The sequence below is a fragment of the Balaenoptera physalus genome (assembly GCF_965194825.1).
Source record: "Balaenoptera physalus genome assembly, chromosome: 13".
Classification (NCBI taxonomy): Eukaryota; Metazoa; Chordata; class Mammalia; order Artiodactyla; family Balaenopteridae; genus Balaenoptera; species Balaenoptera physalus.
In genome coordinates this window covers 47114666-47135658 of record NC_138892.1, presented here as the reverse complement: position 1 = coordinate 47135658, position 20993 = coordinate 47114666, and the positions used below count along the sequence as shown (strand labels likewise).

The 20993-nt window shown below is 34.9% G+C and overlaps 1 long non-coding RNA gene across 5 annotated transcripts in view; it reads right to left on the bottom strand.

The window, feature by feature from the left end:
* LOC309642030 overlaps positions 1-20993 on the bottom strand; it is a 117547-nt gene that overhangs the window by 27793 nt on the left and 68761 nt on the right. For all 5 annotated transcript variants that reach the window (XR_014252913.1, XR_014252914.1, XR_014252915.1 and 2 more), the window contains one exon: positions 6207-6353. This is a non-coding gene — a long non-coding RNA (uncharacterized lncRNA). The remainder of the gene's footprint in view (positions 1-6206; positions 6354-20993) is intronic.

Below are 20993 nucleotides of genomic sequence, written 5' to 3'. Positions count from 1 at the left end.
TTCTGGTTCTTAAAATTTATTGTCAGATTGTTTTTCAAAATGACTCTACACATTTACAATGCCAATCTCCTGGCAGCTGCCACAGCTGCTTGATCTTCTGGCCCAAGCTCACAGGATCCCTATTATCATTTTAATTTTCATTTCTTTAATTACTAGCAAGTTTAAGCATTCTAATTTATATGTTTACTTTTTTATGTTTCCTCTTATAGCTCTGATATTTATAAATAAATGTAACCTTTTGAAATGTGACTGGAGAAAATAAAGTCCTTTTACTGTTGGCTTTTCTCTATTTGTGTTCAATTTAACCCAAAGTATTCATTCCACTTTTAAAGTGCCCCCCAAATGCCAAATGCCATAATTGGAGAACAAAAGTAGAAAACAAATATATAAATTGTTTTGTTTCTGTGTCATTCTATACTCAGGAAAGAAACCGAAGGCCTCAGTAGGTCTTTTCTCAACATTCTGAGACCTGATGGCACCAATTCAATAGTCTTCTGATGAAATTAGTTTTGGGGACATTCAAAACAGTCATACTCTGAACAACAGATTGGATTACTGACCAGGATCAACCCTTAATGGGCCAGTTAGTTTGGTTGTTATAGCAACAAAATTTGATTTGACATTCAGTTATTCAATCAATGGCTCAGCAATTGACCTGCAAACAGTACATTCTGTTGAGACTGAAGGCTGCCTTCCCTTCCTTGATAAACTTTATGCCAACATCCATTTGAAAATTTTCAGAGCTTAGTATTTCATCTGAAAAATTTCAGGGCTTAGTATTTCAAATTTGAAATGTGTTCTCCAACGCTTCCTGAAAAAGGTCTGAGCTCTTCCTTGAGACATTTGTGTCACCTTAAGTCAGAAATCCTAAAAGATGTACATGGGTGCACAACTGGATATAATACTATGCCACTTATTAGATCTGAACCTTGGGAAGCTGAGGGGATTTGATCTACTTTACTCAATTTTATAAGAGAACCAAAGAAGATGGCTGCCCTGGAGGATCAAGCAGTTTCTCTTTTTTCTGGAGCTTCCTGAGTTTTACCCTGCCCTTCATTAATCATTCTGAAATTGACTCTTCCTCATGGCCCACTGAGTTAAATGGGATCAATCACAACATTTCAAAGTGTTGTAATGTCATATATATGTCAACACAGACCTAAGAGGTTACATATACTTTTACCATTTTGGGTAAATGCATTATAGATTGGTAACCCAATATGCTAGTAACCCCCTAGGGAAGTAAATATGGTATTTAACTGTAGCTCTAAAAGTAAAACTATACCTGCATATCCGTTTGTTCCACTTTTAAAAGAAGTTTTACCTTCTATCTTTAGCTAAATGTTACTTATACAACTACACAAAAAATGTATGACATTTTTCATCCAAGAACCTATTTTGAATCCAAATTAAAACTGTACATGTATGCATTTATGAAGGCTTAGACTTAAAAAAAAGAAACTTAGGGGTGGGGGTGATGCTTGATTGAAGCCAACTTATGAGGTCTACCACCAGTAAAGAAGCTATAAATATTGTCTCCTGCTGCTTTTGTGGCAACATTAAAAAGTCTGTTGAACTGAATCTAATGTATCTTCCTGTGAGTTCTTCCACAAATTATGATACACATTGTCTGTAAGTATGTATATTCTATTTAAGAAAACAATGATCTAGATACATTTTGATTTTAATTTCTGAGCTTTTTCTGAGAGGTCACTTTATTTTTGCTAATCTTTGTACAAGAAGACAATGCTACCACCCATCAACCAATGTACAACATACATTTTGAGGGCATTTATTTGCTTTTCCAGTAGTAGGGATGGATTTGGTTTCTTACATATTATTCTACTATCTGTTTCCAAGCAACAGTATGCATGGGAGAAATGGTTAGAATTTAGAGCACAACAAAGCTAACTGACCCACAAAATGATTGAACCCAGAACACTGTCCTGTTCAGTTTGCCAAGTCAGTTTTCTGTTACATGGTAGCCTTTTGCATGGCACACTGGAGTTGGTTACTCAACCTCATTTCTTTAAATCAAGGAACAACTAATGGTCACTTGTAAACAAGGTTGCTTCTTTCTACTTGCTTTGTTATTGACTATATGCCTGAACAATTTAGCAAATTTAATGAAGCAGTTTTTTAAAAAGAACTTTCTTCTAACCTTTTTCATAATATCAAAAAGCTGGGAGGTTGGCTGATAGCTCCTGACTTTGCTTGGATAAAGGTATTACATTATTACACTCTCATGCAAGAACTTTGTAGCTTGCTTTGTAGCCCAGAATACCGAACCAGGGAAAGTTCCTAGACAGAGAGAAGTTTCCTAAATATGTGTCCCTATGTTTTTTTTAAAGAACACATTACTTCTATTTTTTTTTTTATAAACTAGTTTCAAACTGAGGTCACAGATAGTGTTTCAAGAATCAAGGTCATGTGGCTTAGGGCTTTAATTTTTGAGGCTGACATATTCCACAGATTGATACTGATCTCTCTCTCTCTCTCTCTCTCTCTTCCCCTCCTCCTTCTCCTCCCCTTCTTCCTCCTATTCCAATCTTTTCCCTCAAGCCCCTCTCTTAAAACTGTTTTTGGTATCAAATGTTTTCTTTTGGCTGTTCTTGCTGCGTTTGGAATGAAGCTAACTCCACGATGCCCTTGGGATTGCCTATGGGGATTCACACAGGCTTGGGCAACCTCCCTGAACAGGACGATGAAAGCTCCCTCAAGCCCCTCTACTAGGGAGGGTCTCCTGGGCATCTACCCCGCAAACTCCATCAAAGCACAAAATGCAGATCCCCAGTCAAATACCTGACTCTTTTCTTGAAGTTACCTACCTTTGTTCCTCTCTTTCTGCTCCCTAGGGTAGAAGGTAAAAATTCATTTTCATAAATACTCTCATGGTCATTCTTTTCAGTTCTATATCCTTTCAAAGCTCCCTGCTTTGGATCTGGACCACTCCAAAAGAGCGGTGCCAGGGCATTTGATATGTATAGTTTACACTGTGACCATTTAACCATGCTATTCAGCTACTTATGTCAGCCATTGGTCTTATCAGTTTAGCTGACATTACTTTAAAGCTTTCAAATCTCATTCAGCTTTAGTTATAGCTAATATAAAGAGAAGATTTGGACAGATATGAAGTTCAGTGCTACAGATAAATGGATTCATTTAAGAGCTGAGCAGAAGATGACTTTCCAATAAATACCCTGTCTGTCCTAAATTCTCAATGAATTGTGGTGTGACCATGTAGGCGTGCACACTCTTAAAATAACAAGGGTTACCATTTTTAAAACAAATGCATATGGATAATTCAGGATCAATAATCAAACATATTCTATTTCTGATATCTCAGACCACTGTCAGGAAAAGAAAGGGTTCATTTTGGAAAGAGACCTCACTTTCTTCCCTCACACTCTGATGATGAAAAACACTTGATCTTGGCTTTCTTGCCTGGAAAAAAGAGCGCCTGTGCAGATTTGGATTTAAGTCCTGGCTCTGCCTCTAGTTGTTTGACCTTGAGCAAGTCACAACTTCCTTGTCTGTTTCTTCAACACTGCGTGAGCAAAGTAGATTTTCATAACCCTTTCAGTGTAAAAAGTCTAGAGCTAATGCAAAACTGAAAGGATCCATCAATTCAGAAATAATTAAACCATTTTATTTTTCATTGTGCATTTGTGAAGCAGTCACACAACATGAGTTGGACTGGTATTAAGTAGAAGACCCAGCCTGAGCAAAGTTGGCCAGCACTAAGGTTAAAGGTGCATTCATTCAGTCAACCTCCTAAGAACTCATCAACCAGTGCTGTTCCACAAAGGCTCCTTCCAGAAACTTATCATAGGATGTTGTTCTCGAGAACCCATCAGTCTACCTGGGTTCTCCTAATAACAATGCCTAAGCAATCGTCACCTTTTATAACTTATTTCTGCAGTCAAGAAAGAAAAGCTACTGCATCCAAGACATTGTTTGGGCCAGTGTGGGAGATGCATTTATGGTCTACATTTTTAAAGATCAAACTTTGAAAGATTCTTAGCAATAAAGCAGTCTATAGTACACATGCGAAAATACATTTTTCAATAGCAGGGAAAAAAATCTGTCTTTTACAGTAGCAAAAATTTTGGAATCAGAATCTTTGATTGAAATTCAAATCCCTATGAAGCTTTTCATGTTTCTTATCACTTAAAAAAAATCAGCAAACATTTTTGTTCAAGAGGTACATCTCTAACTCCAATAGAACCTGCATATTTTCCCCAACAACTGTATCAAAGCAATAGTGTTAGCCAGTCTGGGAATAAATAATACTCATTTTAAGCCTCACCATAGTCTTAAGCCAAATGATATTGCCAACAGCCCGATGAAGATTAGCTCTAATGGAGAAGAAATGACAGCCTGCAAAATTTCTTCTCAAGTTTCTTCCAATTGTCAGTGAGTCAAAACCACAGTCACTAATTCAACAGCTCAGAAAGAGAGGGGGAGTTGAAAAACTTCCAATAACTGTCAAAGAAAATCCTAGTCTTTCTTAAGTTTTTAAATTAAGTTTTACTCATGTCAACCCCATCAACAAAAAGGAATAAACTAAGACTGTGTTTATGTGACACCACAACAACTAGTCAATTAAGTGGGGAGTGAACTCAAATCTTTTGATTGACTCAATTTTATACTTTCAGTTTGCTATTTCAGTGTATTTAATTGGTCACAGTCTTAACATGGGCATATTCATTCAATAACATTCATGTGGCATTTGATCACTATTAACAACTTTCCTGGAGATCTAAGAATATATAATACAAAGGCTCTGAGTCCACTTAAGTGCATATTAATTTCTGAAAAGCATTTTTGCTTTGAGCTGTCACTGAGAAATCATGCAAATGAAACCAGTGTAAAGATGGTGGTAAATATGGTATCCAAACAAATTAGGTCCAGATTAATTTAAACATTGCTAGGGTAGAAAGAACCAATCTTACTCCTTTGTTATTCAAAGATGAATATACACACATACACATGAAAAATGGTGAGTATATCAATCATATCCTGTTGCAATTATAAAATTGTACTTTGAAGAATAAACCATAATGTTTTACATTGGCACTTATAGTGATCAGAAGCAATATCTTCTTATTTACCAAATAAATTATTAGATAGGAATCATTTTTCACCTATAACATTGCCTTGATGTACAATTTATATATGTGGCAGACTCTAAATATTAGCTGTATTTGGTCAAAAATAATATAATAATAAGTATTCATTTATTTCAAAGAAATTTTGTCTGGTCTAATGAAAAGAAATGTGAACATGGAGTCAAAATATTTGCGGTTCCTACCAGGCTTATTGCCTCCTAGCTGCTTGACCTTGGGAAGGTCATTAATCTGCCTGAACTTTGGTTTCTTAATATGGAAATGAAAAAAAAAATCTGCTTCACAAGTTTGGATAAAAATTAAATAGTCAGTGGACATAAAAAATGTATTATAGAATGATAAAGCACCATAAACTGTCATTATTATTTATAGTATGAAAGTGTAAATACTCAGTAAAAATAATTAGTAAAATGCCTACTATGTGCTACACAATATGTAAATCATTAGTCTCTACAGTTATCTTGCATAATGGGAGGTTTTAATGCACATTTTTAAGAAGTTGATAGATTAAGCAGGCAGAAACAATCAAACCTTAAAAATATAGAAGAGAAGATGGGAACAACACAAATAACAAGTTTTATCTAGTGAATGTGAGTGTGTCTGTGTGTCTAACAGTATTCAACATGGGTAGAATGCATATTTTCATCCAGAACACATCATGCATTTACAAAAGGTGACTGCATCCTGGGCCATAAGACATGTCTTAACAAATGTCAAAAAAAGTTTATTACAGTCATAGTATCTAACCAAGATGTGATTTAATTAGAAATCGGGGAAAAAAGTGTGTTAGTTTTCCATTGGTGTGTAACAAATTACCACAGACTTAGCTGCTCAAAACAGCACTTATGTATTATCTCGTAGTTCTGTATGGCAGAAGTCTGAGAGGGCTTGAATGGTTTTTCTGCTCAGGATCTCCCAAGACTGTTGTCTACATGTGGGCTGGGCTGAACTCTGATCTGGAGGCTCTGGGGAAGAACTTGCTTCTGAATTAGTCAGGATCCTCCAGAGAAACAGAACCAATAGGATGGAAATACACAGATATATACAAGAGGAGATTTACTACAGAATTTAACTCACGTGGCTACGGAGGCCGAGAAGTCCACAATCGTCCATCTGTAGGCTGGAGATCCAGCAAAACTGGTGGTGTAATTACTCCAAGTCCACAAGCCCGAAGAGCAGGAACCCCAGTGTCTACCGTTCAATAAGAGTGTGTAGATAGAAAATCTAAACAATAAAGTATTAGAATTAATAGGATAGTTACCGAGTTTGGGGAATGAAAAATAAATGTAGAAAATTATTGTATTTCTACATATCAGCAACAATGGAAGAATTAGATACTGAAATTTTAAAAATGTATCACTTAATCACAAAAACATAAAATAGCTACAAATTTAATATACACAAAATCTTCTGAAGAAAATTTTTAAACTTTGAAAGACTTTCAAAAAGGCCTAAACAGATAGATATCCCACGTTGACTGGTTGGGAGACTCAATAAGATAAATATTTCCATTATTTCCAAATCGATGTTTTATGCAATTTTAATCAAAATCTCATCAGATACTCTTTGGTAAAAGTGATAATATGATTCTAAAATTTATATGAAAGCAATGTCTAATACCTAAGATGACACTGAAAGAGAGTAAGATGTGACTACTTACTCTTCAGGTACTTAGAATACTTATAAAGCTATAATAATTAAAGCAGTGCAGTACAGAGCATAGAGAGACAAATAAACCAGTGTAACAGAACAGAGTCTGTTATTTCTAAATGGACATGATATATGACAGAGGTGCAGACCAGTAAAGATGACCAATAAATATATGGTACTGGAGCAACTGGTTATCCATATGGGGGAATAAAGTAATGGGATTCCAACCTCGTACTGTAGACAAAAAAAAAATTCCACTTTGATTAATGATCTAAATGGGACAAATATAAACCTTAATATAGAAGAATATCCTTGATTTTGAAATATGCAGGATTTCTTTGAAGAAAATAAAAAGTACAAAACAGAATGTTATTTTAAAAACTGGCACATATATGAACCATGTAACAATTCATATCTTATCCTACTATCATCATATTTTGGTCAACTTTGGGAACAGGCATGGTGCCAGAAGCAACTTCCTAACTTCAGCCTCTTCTCCTTGACCATGCCAGCAGTACATCAGGACCAAGCTAGAATAAAACACAGATGCTGAAGAGAGTTTTAGAAGAGACTGCAGAACATAAGAATGTGGACAAAGAGAAAAGGAGAAAACCAGAGGAAAGTTCAAGGGGAGACGCTGCCCCTCTGTTCAAGCCCCTTTTAGCCCTTTAGGAGCTCATCAGGTCCCAAGGGTGGTTCACCGTTGGAGGGGTCTATGTGTACATTATGGCCAATTTGAATCTAGACTAGAGGACTTCAGAAAAAGTCACTGCTCTTTCATTATTTGAAAAGGAAGTCACACGAACATTGATTTTACTTCTTAATTTATGTGTTAGTCATGTGAATAAAAATCAATGCCTGCAACACTGTGTGTAAAAGCAGCGCATGAGCTTTGCCAGAAATTGTACTTGTAATCTTCTATTCAACCTGGAACAACACAGGTTGATAGTTTGCATTGATAATCACAACATCCAACACACTCCACTGAGCAAAATTTATTAATTTCTCTATGCTGAACGAGACAGATAGAAACCAATTCAAGTTTGGGGGTTTTTTTTTATTAAAAAAATTTTTTTCCACTTTAGAGAGTCAACCTTTTTAAAGACACACTATAGAAATGTGCTCTCAGAGGTGATCATTAGGAGTATATAAGTAGCGAAATAACATATAAAATGATAGAAAGTAATTTGAAATGATCTCAAATATTTGAAATAAGTTTAACTGGAAAATATATAAAAGTTAAATAACTGTTATTCAGGGAAAACAAACTGCAATGGCTCTTAATTGCTACTAACATTTATTGAACAGTTTGTTTATTAGAGGTTTCACACAGATTTTGATTTTCAAGGGTAACATCTGGAGAAATGTCATTTTGCCCAGCCTAAACCCTATTAAGCCAAAATACCACTTCTCTCTGAAGGCAGCTCTCAAAATCACAGTCATAATTACCAGTAGGAAATCATTATTCTCTTGGGACTGGACTTTGTATATCTAACCACTTCAGGTACAGCAAATATCTCACCACTGCATGGATTTATAAACTAAGAACGACATGTGCAAGACACAAAAACAGAAAGACAGAGAATTCTGACAGGTTAACTGTCCAGTCACATTTTATTTCCTTTTCTCTTATCAATGCCAAAAATCATACAACAGATACATACTCAGTACAAGTAAAATTTATCCATGGACACCATTCTCATAGAAACAACTATCAAATGACCTCATGTTATAGAATAACATATCACCAGTAATGAAGGAAGCATGGATTGTCAGCAATTGCTTACGCCTACTGAAATATCCAAGGGTAGTATTGGATTATTGTAATATTTTGAGAATATTCTTTTTAATTAAAAGTGAAATATTGGCTCTCCTCTTAAAATATGTATCACAGCATATTTGGAAACAATGTTATAGGAAAGTGATTCCAGATGTTCTCTGAGAAGTCATGAAAGCCCATTTGAGAAATACTGATATACAGTGATGTATGTGTGTGTGTGAGCTAAATCTATGTGTATACATACATTCATGTATATCATATACAGACAGACACACACACACACTCATACACGATGACAAGAAAATAAACCAGAGTAAATGTGGAAATTTGGGGAAAGAAATTGATAACTCTCCATAAACAATTTGCTAAAGTAAATCACTGAACTTAATGGTTGACATGAAACACACAAGGGAGCAATTAGGTAGAGTGATGCAAAGGCAAATAAATAAGACCAAACTTCATGTAAATATAATGCATTTCAGTGTTGCTGATAAGTTTCAAGAAAAGTTAGCTTGACTAGTTAAATCTCAGGAAGGAGAAGTATTATGACCATCTTCAGAATCCAGATGGAGCTATAAGCTCCATTTTTCTGTTCAAAAACCAAGAGTAAATGTGGTGAACATGAAACAGTAGATTTAAGTAGATCCTTAGAACAAATATTAAGGTTTAATGTTTTTCTAAAAGAATTAGTTAATAGAAGAAATAAAATATAACAATTTTTTTTAACAAAGTAGTAAAAGACAGTGAATTAAAATTTTAAGTTAAATATTTAATTATCTTCTTGAACATTCATTTTCCAAATCCTGAGAAACAATGCTTATTGATTTTTTTCTGACTATGAAAGCAACAACTATCTCTTTGCAGAAAATTTAGATAAATAAAAAGAAATAAAATCTCAATTCAACCCTCTGTAGGTGGAAATACCAAGACAATAAATAAATTGTACATAAATTGGAATAAAAATAAGTTTGTAAATATACAGATTGAAAAGAAAGTCATTTACCTAGAACTTTGTGAACTAGAGTTCAGTAAGGTAACCACATAGAAAATGAGCAAAGAAAAATTAGTAGCTTTCCATCACACACAAACACACACAAAGATTAGATATTTTTAGATTTCATTTTAAAAAAGCAATAAAAACTTTATTGAATTTTAAGTAAAAAATTGTGCAAAAAGTTATGATAATCTATAAAATGTTACTGAAGCATCTAAAGAAAAACTTAAGTAGAAAGTAAACTATATTTATGGATAGGAATGCTCAATATTGTAAATATTTTAATAACCCAAATTAGTCTACAAGTTAAATAAAATCGCAACCAAAATCCTCACAAGAATTTCTTGGAACTTGATAAAGTGATTTTAAAATTCATATGGAGGAGCAAATGCTTAAGAATAACCAGGACAATCTTAAAAAGGAAGAAAGCAATTGTGTGATACATTCAACTAGATATCAGAACAAAGTATAGAGCTAAAATTAAAATAGTGACAAAGCAGCATGCATGATATAGCACAAAATGGATTAATCATATATACCAGAGTGAAGTTCTGAACTTTTCATTCTGGAAATACGGAAAATCCGGAATTTTACTAAGGTACGTGTGGTAATTTAATGTATGATAAAGGCCAGCATTACAAACCAGTGGGAAATGATAATGAACTCAGTGTTTTGGGTAAATGAAAAGGTATAGAAGAAGAGTCCTATCTCAAATCATTAAATAAAATAAATTTCAGCTCATCTAGAAACCTAAATGAAAATATTAAGTATTAGTAATGAATATGGTGGAGTGTTTATGGTCTGGGAGGAGAGAAGGCCTTAATTAGCAAAACACAAAAAACAAATGCCATAGAGGAAAAGATAGACAAGTTTGTCTAAATCGAAACTAAAAGTAAAGTGAAAGAGTAATCATTACCTTGGGAGCTCATATTTGCAATATGTATAACAGATAATCAATTAATATCCAGGAAAATGTGAGTATATTACATAATTTATATGTATATACCCTTCAAAATCAATAAGCTAGAGACAAACAACCCAGCAGAAAAATGGGGAAGGGATATAAACAGATAACAAGAGGAGACTTAACTGACCAATAAACATATGTTCTGTTTTGCTGACAGTCAGAAAAACAGAAATTAAAATAAAATGATTTATCAGTTTTTGATCTCACAGGGAGGCAAAATGTAAAATTTTAATAATATCCACTGTCAACAAGGGTGTAAGGCAACATGTGCTCTTTGCAGAGCAGATGGGAGTGTGAATCAGCACAGCCATTTGGGTGGACAACTTGGGAGGCTCTGTTAAAAGTGAAAATGTGCAAACCTTAGCTTTGTTTACAGAACAAAAAATTGGAAACAAGTTGAATGGCCATTACTAAGCAGAGGGGAACTATGGAATGAAGTAGATTTTTATATACTAGCATGACAAATGTCTTAAGTCATGCTTAAGTAAACAAGGAGAACAAAAGATCAAAATAAACAAAAAAAGAAGATTGCAAATTACTACATTACAGTATGATATTTTGGAAAAAATACAATGAAAATCAAAACTGTGTAATTTTACAAATGTAAATACAAGAAAAAGTTCTAGATATACGCCCATGAACTTCATAACAATGTTACTCCTATGAAGGAGGAAGGGACCAGGGCAGAAAAGGGCCAAATATGGAGAGAGACTATATCCTGGGATGTCTGGGACAGTTCATATACATTCTTATTTTAATCACTGGTTGACTTACCTCTACTCAAATTGCTTTCCATTCACACCACCAGTCTATATTTCTGGAGCAATAATAACAATAAATACCATTCATAAAACTGTGCCAGGCATTATTCTAAAAATGCCAGATTAATTTATGTATGTTCCATATAGAGATTGTGCTTTTCAAGATAGCTACAATAAGATTTCTCATTCCACATCCCCTTCATACAATGTGACACTTACATCCATCCCACTGAGAGGTGGGATCTATGTTCCCTTCCTGTGAATCTGAGTGGGTCTATGACTACAGTGGAAGTGACACAATGTAGCTTCCAAGATTCTTGGGATATGTGCTCTTGAAATCCAGCTACCATGCTGTAAGGAAGCCCAGGTTACATGAAGAGGCCACATCTAGCAGTTCCAGGTAAAACCCCAGCTGATCTGTATCAAGTATCTATTGCTTCATGATAAATCACCCCCAAATTTAGTGGCTTACAACCATAATCATTTTATTATTATCTCTCATGATTTGAGGGGTTGACTTGGCTCAGCTGGTAGTTCTTACCCAGGATCTCTCATGCATTTGCAGTCAGAAAATGCCTGGGCTAAAATCATCGCAAAGGCTTCCTCACTTACAGTAGCTATTGGCTGAGACCTCATCTACGGCTGTCTGCTGGAGCACCTAAATGTTTAGGTTTCCTCATGGTGTCTGGGTTCTAAGAGTGAGCATCCCAAAAGAAAGCCAGACAGAGGCTGTATAGCTGTTTATGTCCCAGCCTTGAAAGTCACATAACTTCACTTCTGTCATACTTTATTGGTTGAGTCAGTCACAGAGTTCTTCCCAGTGTCAGGGGGAAGAGATACAGATTCCAGCTCTTGGAGAGGAAGTAGCAAAAAAATCACACTATAAGAACAGGTGAGATGGGAGATGTTATTCCAGCCATCTTGGGAAAATATTGGGCTGGCCAAAATTTTCGTTCGTGTTTTTCCATAAGATCTTACAGAAAAACCTAAACGAACTTTTTGGCCAAGCCAAGACAATTTGCCACAGTTCACAACAATGCTATTATCATGTCCATTTACAAATGAGAAAACGGAGGCACAAAAAAGTAAGTTAAGTTGCTCACACACACATACATAGTATGCATGAGAGCTAAGATTTAAATCAGGCAGTCTGGTGCCAGGCAGTCTAAATTTTTGACCTCTAATCTATGCCATGCTATCTCTCTCTAATAAAGCACATTCTTGTGTGAGTGTGTATGAGAGAATTTAATTTTATCACACTTAACAAATCCTAAGATGACATAAAACATTTATAACTGGTCCTGGTACATATAGGCTTTCAATAAATATTAGTTATTTCCTAGCTGGAAGATGGGGATTCTTGCTATAACATGTATGGATGGAGAGTGAGGGGAAGAGGCATGAAGAAGAAGAAGGGACGTTCCAGGTAAAGAAGAGTAGTATTAAATGGGTTTCAAGAATAGATGAGTTTTCAGCCATAAGAAAGAATGACATAATGCCATTTACAGCAACATGGATAGACCCAGAGATTATCATATGAAGTGAAGTAAACCAGAAAGACAAAGACAAATATCATATGTTATCACTTATATGTGGAATCTAAAAAAAATGATACAAGTGAACTTATTTACAAAACAGAAATAGACTCACAGACATAGAAAACAAACTTATGGTTACCAAAGGGGGAAGAGGGGAGGGATAAATTAGGAGGTTGGGATTAACATATACACACTACTATATATAAAATAGATAATCAACAAGGACCTACTGTATAGCACAGGAATCTACTCAATACTCTGTAATAACCTATTATATAATGGATTCCACTGGAATCTTGCTGCCAGCCCTCTGCTCAGCCCTTCCTAAAAATAGGGGACCTTTTCTTACACACCCCCAGAGAGAGGAGGGACTGTCACACTGGTGCTGAGGGACCCAGGGGCTGCTGGAGTCCTTATTCCTTTCCAGAGCCATCCATCCCTAGAAAAGCACAGAACCTGAGCGCTGGGCCAAGTCCCTGGTCTTTTCTTACAGTTCACAGAGGCTTTTTAACCAATCTAATCCCAGGAAAGAAGATGCAGCAAAGCTAGAATGTGAATATAACTTTAGTGGACCAATAATAAAATGCAAGAAGCCCAATGGTGAGAAAAGTGAATTCTCTCAACATTGCTTCCTGTTTTCTTCCTCATGTCCCTCCAGGGAAAACTACTTTATTGCTTAATTTCTGCCTTTTTCCCCTTATACATGCACTTTTGGGCCTTTTTTTTAATAGGTGGGAAAAAAATACCACCCCACAAACCTGTATTTAAAAAGAAACAGAAATGACCATGTGAAATTTGCCTCTGTCCAAACATTTCATCCGTGTCTGTGTGAAGCTGTCCGTTCACCTTTCTATATGGGGTGGTTGTCTTTTCTTGGTCTGTTTTGGTCCCCTCCTTCGTGGACTTGTGCTTGGGATCAAATCTTTCTGGCCCATTATGATTTTGAACGTTTGACTTGGACCACAAGTGAATCTTTCTCCTGATGACGCAAATAAAAGTATAATTTTTAAAAAATCCATAATGGAAAAGAATCTGAATGTATGTATGTTTACTGAATTACCTTGCTGTACACCTGAAACTAACACATTATAAATCAACTATACTTCAATAAAAAAAAAAAAAGAACAGATGAGTTTTGATTCCTTCATGGAAGTTTTCAGTAGGCTGAAACTCTCCCTAGTACAGCCAGAAGCAACTTTGGGTGTATTGGTCGGGGAAAAGGACATGGACATCTCTTAAGCACTTATGTTGTGTCAGGCACTGAGACAGCTGCTGAACATTCATCATCTATTTCAAGAGAAGAAATGGAAGGTTTCTAACTGGAAGAGATTTTGGTAGTGTATGCACAATTTAAATTCAAGACAAAGAAAATCAGGGGATTTTATATTTCGTCAACACCAATAAAACTTTTCTTGATCCTACCAGCAAGAATTAATATCTTCTATAGACTTTATGGCACTTTATTTGTACCACTATAATTGCAGTGTTTTTAATACTGGCATTTATCTATAGCTTGATCGCTCTCAGAGACCCCCAAATAAGCTTTGTTCATCTTCCTGTTGCCTATAGGAAGGCAACATCTTGAATATAGTTGGGGCAGGCATAAACGAAATTAAAAATTGAGTAAAATGCTTGGTTTCGAGCATGAACTTGCGTGTTCAAATAATATATTATTTCTGGTACAGAAGAGCAAGTTACCATAATTCAAAAAGAGTCAAGTACCACAATGTTCATTGCAGCACTACTTACAATAGCCAGGACCTGGAAGCAACCTAAGTGTCCATTGACAGATGAATGAATAAAGAAGATGTGGCACATATATACAATGGAATATTACTCAGCCATAAAAAGAAATGAAATTGAGTTATTTGTAGTGAGGTGGATGGACCTAGAGTCTGTCATACAGAGTGAAATAAGTCAGAAAAAGAAAAACAAATACTGTATGCTAACACATATATATGGAATCTAAAAAAAAAATAATAAAAAAGGTTCTGAAGAACCTAGGGGCAGGACAGGAATAAAGACGCAGATGTAGAGAATGGACTTGAGGACACCGGGAGGGGGAAGGTTAAGCTGGGACAAAGTGAGAGAGTGGCATTGACATATATACACTACCAAATGCAAAATAGATACCTAGTGGGAAGCAGCTGCATAGCACAGGTGCGACGACCTAGAGGGGTGGGATAGGGAAGGTGGGAGGGAGACGCAAGAGGGAGGGGGTATGGGGATATATGTATACGTATAGCTGATTCACTTTGTTACTCAGCAGAAACTAACACAACATTGTAAAGCAATTATACTCCAATAAAGATGTTAAAAAAAAAAGTTATGTCTAATTGATTACATTGTTTTTCAAAAAAAAAAAAAAGAGCAAGTTACTAACTTACGTAATTGTATTCTGCCAATAACAAGCTTACTTAAGAAAACTTGACTTGCAATTCATAGTACTGGCTGGAAATTTATGGCACATTCTGCACTACCAGATGTGTAAAAGTGCCATCAGGTGGTAATTTATTCAAACTACAGACACAATTCCTGACATCCTGAAGTCTTGATGATTCAGTGCTAGGTATCTTAGGTTTTCTTACCTTCTCCCTCCCTCCCTCCCTCCTTATTATAAACTGCTACTGACAACGAGTATAAATTCTAGAAAAAAAGAAAAACAGATTGAGGTGTTGCAACAAAAGTTGACTCACAAAAAATCGTTCCATGGGATTTGTATAGATACTCAACATAGACTGAGACTCGCCTCCACACTGTGAGACCCAGTAATAGTACCATTACTAATGTAATGGTACCTCTTTCTTTGGCCTGAATTCAAACACAGTATGAAATCTAAAGATGATTTCCTCATCTCTGTTACCAATGAAATAGTATGTGGGCTATTTAAAATACATAATAGGGGCTTCCCTGGTGGCACAGTGGTTAAGAATCCGCCTGCCAACGCAGGGGACACAGGTTCAATCCTTGGTCCGGGAAGATTCCACATGCCGCGGAGCAACTGAGCCCGTGCGCCACAACTACTGAGCCTGTGCTCTAGAGCCTGCGAGCCACAACTACTGAGCCCGCGTCCCACAACTACTGAAGCCCGTGCGCCTAGAGCCCATGCTCCGCAACAAGAGAAGCCACCACAATGAGAAGCCTGTGCACCGCAACAAAGAGCAGCCCCTGCTCGCCACAACTAGAGAAAGCCCGCACGCAGCAACGAAGACCCAATGCAGCCAAAAATACACAAATAAATAAATAAATAAATAAATTTATTTTAAAAAATAAAATAAAATACATAATAGTCGTCATCTTGGTAAACTATAATTAAGTAACAAATGTGCAGAGTCATCTTATTCTCCAGTTAATTTTATGTGTGTATTGCTTATCTAGAATAACCAAAACTAATGTTAACAAGCATTTCTTTAACAACTAAGAGAAATGGGAGACAGTGAAAATAGCACTGTGTTGGAGATCCAGAAACTTGCCAATTCTGGTGCTACTCTACCGGCGACTCCCTATATAGCCTCAATATGTTGCTTAGTTATGTTATTTTCCATCTCCATAGAGGAAACATTTGTTTTCACAGTTTTTAAAAACTATTTTTAATCTGCTCTATTGAGATAAAATCAAAATTCACCAATTTTAGCTGCATGAACCTGTGTTTTGACAAATGTATATAGTCTTTTAACAACCATCACAGTCAAGATATATATAACATTTCCATCACCCCCGAAAAGTTCTCTTGTGCCTCTTTGCAGTAAAACTGCTCTCAGCTTCTAGCAGCCTACTTTCCATCATTATAGTTTTGCTTTTCTAGAATTTTGTATAAATTAAATCAATCAGTATGTTGTCTAATATGTCTGGTTCCTTTCAACAGCATAATTATGTTGAGATTCATTAAGATTCATTTTTAAAAGACTATCACAGCCCACACTAAATTCAGGCACCTTTGTAGGAGATCAACTGATCATATATTTTAGAGTCTGTTTCTGGACTCTCTTCTGTTCCATGGACATATATGCCTATCTTTAAGCCCATACTATGCTATTCTGATAACTATCACCCAAGTGAGTCTCGATATCAGGTGTAAGTCCTCCAATTTTGCTCATCTTTTGGATTTTTTTCACTCCTATAAGTACTTTGAATTCCCATATACATTTTAGAGTTAGCTTTTCAATTTGGCAAACAAGCCTGCTGAGATTTTCTATGGGACTATAGCCTATGGGACTATATTGAATATACAGGGGAGAACTGAGATCCTAACATATTGAGTCCTCTGATCCATGAATATTGTGTATCTCCATGTGTTCAGCTGTTCAGTTTCTCTCAGCAATATTTTGTAGTTTTCAGTGTACAAGCATTGCACATTTTTGGTTAAATTTTCCCCAAATTAATTCTCTCTCTCTCTCTCTTTTTTTTGCTATAGTAAATGGTATTTTCGAAAATTCAATTTTGTAGTCTGTAGAGCTTTTATTTAATTTTTATGTATTAAACTTGTGTCTGTGACCTTGCTGACCTCCCTTATTAGTTCCATCAGCTACTTTTTTAGATTCCTAAGGATTTTTTTTTAACATAGCTAATTATGTAGTCCGTAAAAAAGAGTCAGTTTTATATTTTCCCATACAATTTGTAAGCTATTCAGTTATGAGTGTGAGACAGAGATCAGGAAACTTTTCCCCCCACAGGTAAATCCAATTGACTCAGTACTATTTTTGAAAAGGTTTTTTTTTCCCTGTGCAGTGCATTGCCACTTTTGTCATCATCAGGTGACTGTATGTGTGTGTGTGTGTGTGTGTATGTATATATGTATGTATATACATATATATCTCTCTCAGAATTTTGTGCTACAATTTTTTCTTAGAATTTTTTTTTGCATTTATGTTCTTGAGAAATATTTGTTCATAATTTTGTTTTTTGTAATGTTCTTATCAAGTTGTTATATTTAGGCTATGCTGCTCTCAAAAGAGTTCAGCTACATTAAGTCCTTACTTGGTTTCCTTTCTTAGTTTTTTTTCTTGGATATGTTAACTGTTTGAAATGTATTAGTTTCAGTCTTTTGGGAAATGTTTCCTCTGTAAATCTCTTTTTCTTGTTTCTTTTGTTGCTCTCTAGGTGTTCTGTACAACCATAATCCTAGGGCTTTCTTCTGATCTCGGTCTTGGAATTCCCTTTGTTATTTTTTCTGGGCTAGATTCCCTGGGTCCTTGAGATTGGGAATGACATATACAAACTACTATATATAAAATAGATAACTAATAAGGACCTATTGTATAGCACAGGGAACTCTACTCAGTACTCTATAATGGCCTATATGGGAGAAGAATCTACCGAAGAGTGGATATATGTGTATGTATAACAGATTCACTTTGCTGTACAGCAGAAACTAACACAACATTTTAAATCAACTATACTCCAATAAAATTTTTTTAAAAAGAAATAATAAAATTAATTTTAAGGAAAAGTGCAAAAAAAAAACCTTGCATTTTTTGAAAGACATCAAAAAGAAAATGAAAAGAAAAGCTACAGAATGGGAGATAACATTTTCAATATATATAACTGATAAAGGACTTATAATCTGAATAGAGAACTTCTGCAAATAAGAAAAATAAAATTAAATAGGATAATGGAAGAAAAATTGTGAGCACTCATAAAAAACTAGAAAATCCAAATGAACGTTAAATCTCCTTAACTTTCTAGAAAACATTAAGTTGAAACTAAAATGAGATACCAATTTCTGCGCATATACCCTATGCTGGAAAAAATTAAAAACTCTGAATATACCAAGTATTTTTAAAAATATGGAACAACTGGACTTCTCATTCACTGTTGGTGGGTGTGTAAATTGGTGCAAATATTTTGAAATATTGGCAATATCTTCCATTAAATTTAAACATATACATGCCTCACAACTCAGAAATTCTAATTCTGGTATATACCCTAGGGAAATATGATTATCTATGTCCCAGAAGATAGGCACAAGAATATGTATGTCAGCATTGACTGGTAACAGCAACAAACTGGAAACACAAATATCCATTAACAGTAGAATGGATAAATAAACTTTTGGTAAAATTTCAATCAAATTAATAATATAAATCAAAAAAATAAACAAACTAGAGCAACACACAATAATGGGGATGGAATTAGCCAATATAATGTTAAATGAAAGTAGAAATTCTCAAAACAATGGGCAATGGATATATAGAAGTGGGACTTCAGGGGTGCTGTTAGTGTTTATATCCCAACTTGTTTGATTATTCTATGAATGTCCACTTAATAATTACTCATTATACTGTACATTTAAAAGTATTTTTCTTTATGTATGCAATGTTTTACATTTTTATGTTTATAAACATTTTTAAATGAAAAGAATTCATGTTATACATGTCTTTATAAAAGCACATACTGACAATAACATTATTAAACTTGACACAATAAATAATAAACTTCAAGATTTCATAACAAATATATTGTGTCTAAGAATTTAGGTCTTCTGCTATTTGTCATAATATTCAATGCTTTTTAGAACAGTACACTGCCTTCTCATGATTTAAGTGATAGTAAATTTAAAACAAAATTTCTTTTTTGACCTGCACATTTTAAAAGTTAAAGCCAACAGAGTTGGTGAAACTCCAAATATATGAATAACAGTTTGTGATATCTTTTCAAGTCTCAATTACAATTGATTTAGTCCATTTATTATGATAAAAATACTCATTATTATTATTTCATAAGTATAAGTTAAAAAGGATAAATTATCCATTAGGGAAAGAATGTTTTCTATAACTCTATTTTTAAAAATGGGACAGATTAATCCTATTAGTCTGAGAGGTCACTATGTAATATTGGCCATGCATTCTAGAATACTTTGTGTTTTGTTGGCATAGATGATTAGGAATATACATAGAGACATCTTTACACGTCTGTTCAGTCAAAAGCAAGTAATTTTTTTTCTCAGAATTGACTGAAATGATTAGTGATCTACATGCTTTGAGATTTTGTAGTTCATTTGTGCTTTTGGGGAAAGATGAGAAGTATGGCAGGAAAAAACACAAACTTTGGAATCATGTAGAACTGTGGTTCTGGGCAAGTTACTTCATTTTTCTGAGACTCAATTTCCTTATCTATAAAAAGGAGGATAATATTAGGGACTTTTCAGGTTTCTTGTGGGCATTTACACTGAAAAAGTAATTTATGACATATGATAAACACACAATGTCAGTTACCCACTTTCCAGTCAGGATCTTTTCCAACCCTTTGACTGCATATCTAATTTAAATGGAAAATTTTCTATTTAAAATTTAGTATATTTGCATCATATAAAAATCTTTCACCCAACTAATTTTGGAAATGCTAGAAATAGAAAATAATATTAAAAAGAAACAATGTTACAGTCAGGCATTTTTACAAATACATGCATATATGATAAACTTCAACTTGTATCCAATTCAATGGCATATATTGATTACCATTTCCTTTCTTCAAGCTATTTAGGAAAAAGGCAAAAATCTATCTTGAGGAAAATCTGATGATCCTCAATCATTCTAAGGCCAACAGTGATATGTAGTAAAAAAAAAAAAAAAAAAAAAAGACTGGACTAAAAATCAGACAAGGCGGTTTCTAATATTATGAATTCCACTAACTAGTTATGTAACTTTGTACAGTTCATGTGTCTTCTCTGAGTATCAGATTTCTTAAATCTAAAATGAGGCTAACAATATCTGCCTTGCCTCTTTTACAAGATTCTTATAAGGATCTAAAGAGAAAAGAGGGGACTTCTCTGGTGATCCAGTGGTACAGAATCCACCTTACAATGCAGAGGACGCGGGTTCGATCTCTGGTCAGGGAACTAAGATCCCACATGCTGTGGGGCAACTAAGCCCATGCGCCGCAACTACTGAGCTCGCATGCCTCAACTAGAGAGCCTGCACACCACAGCTACAGAGCCCACACGCCTTGGAGCCTGTGCGCCATAACTAGAGAAGAGGAAAAAAACCCACATGCCGCAACTAGAGAGAAGGCAGCACGCTGCAACAAAGAGCCCGCACACTGCAAAGAAAAATTCCGCATGCCTCAACGAAGATCCCACGTGCTGTAACTAAGACCCAACGCAGCCAAAAATAAATAAAATAAATAAATAAATAATAATAAAAAATAGAGAAAAGAGTGAAAAATGACATCTAATT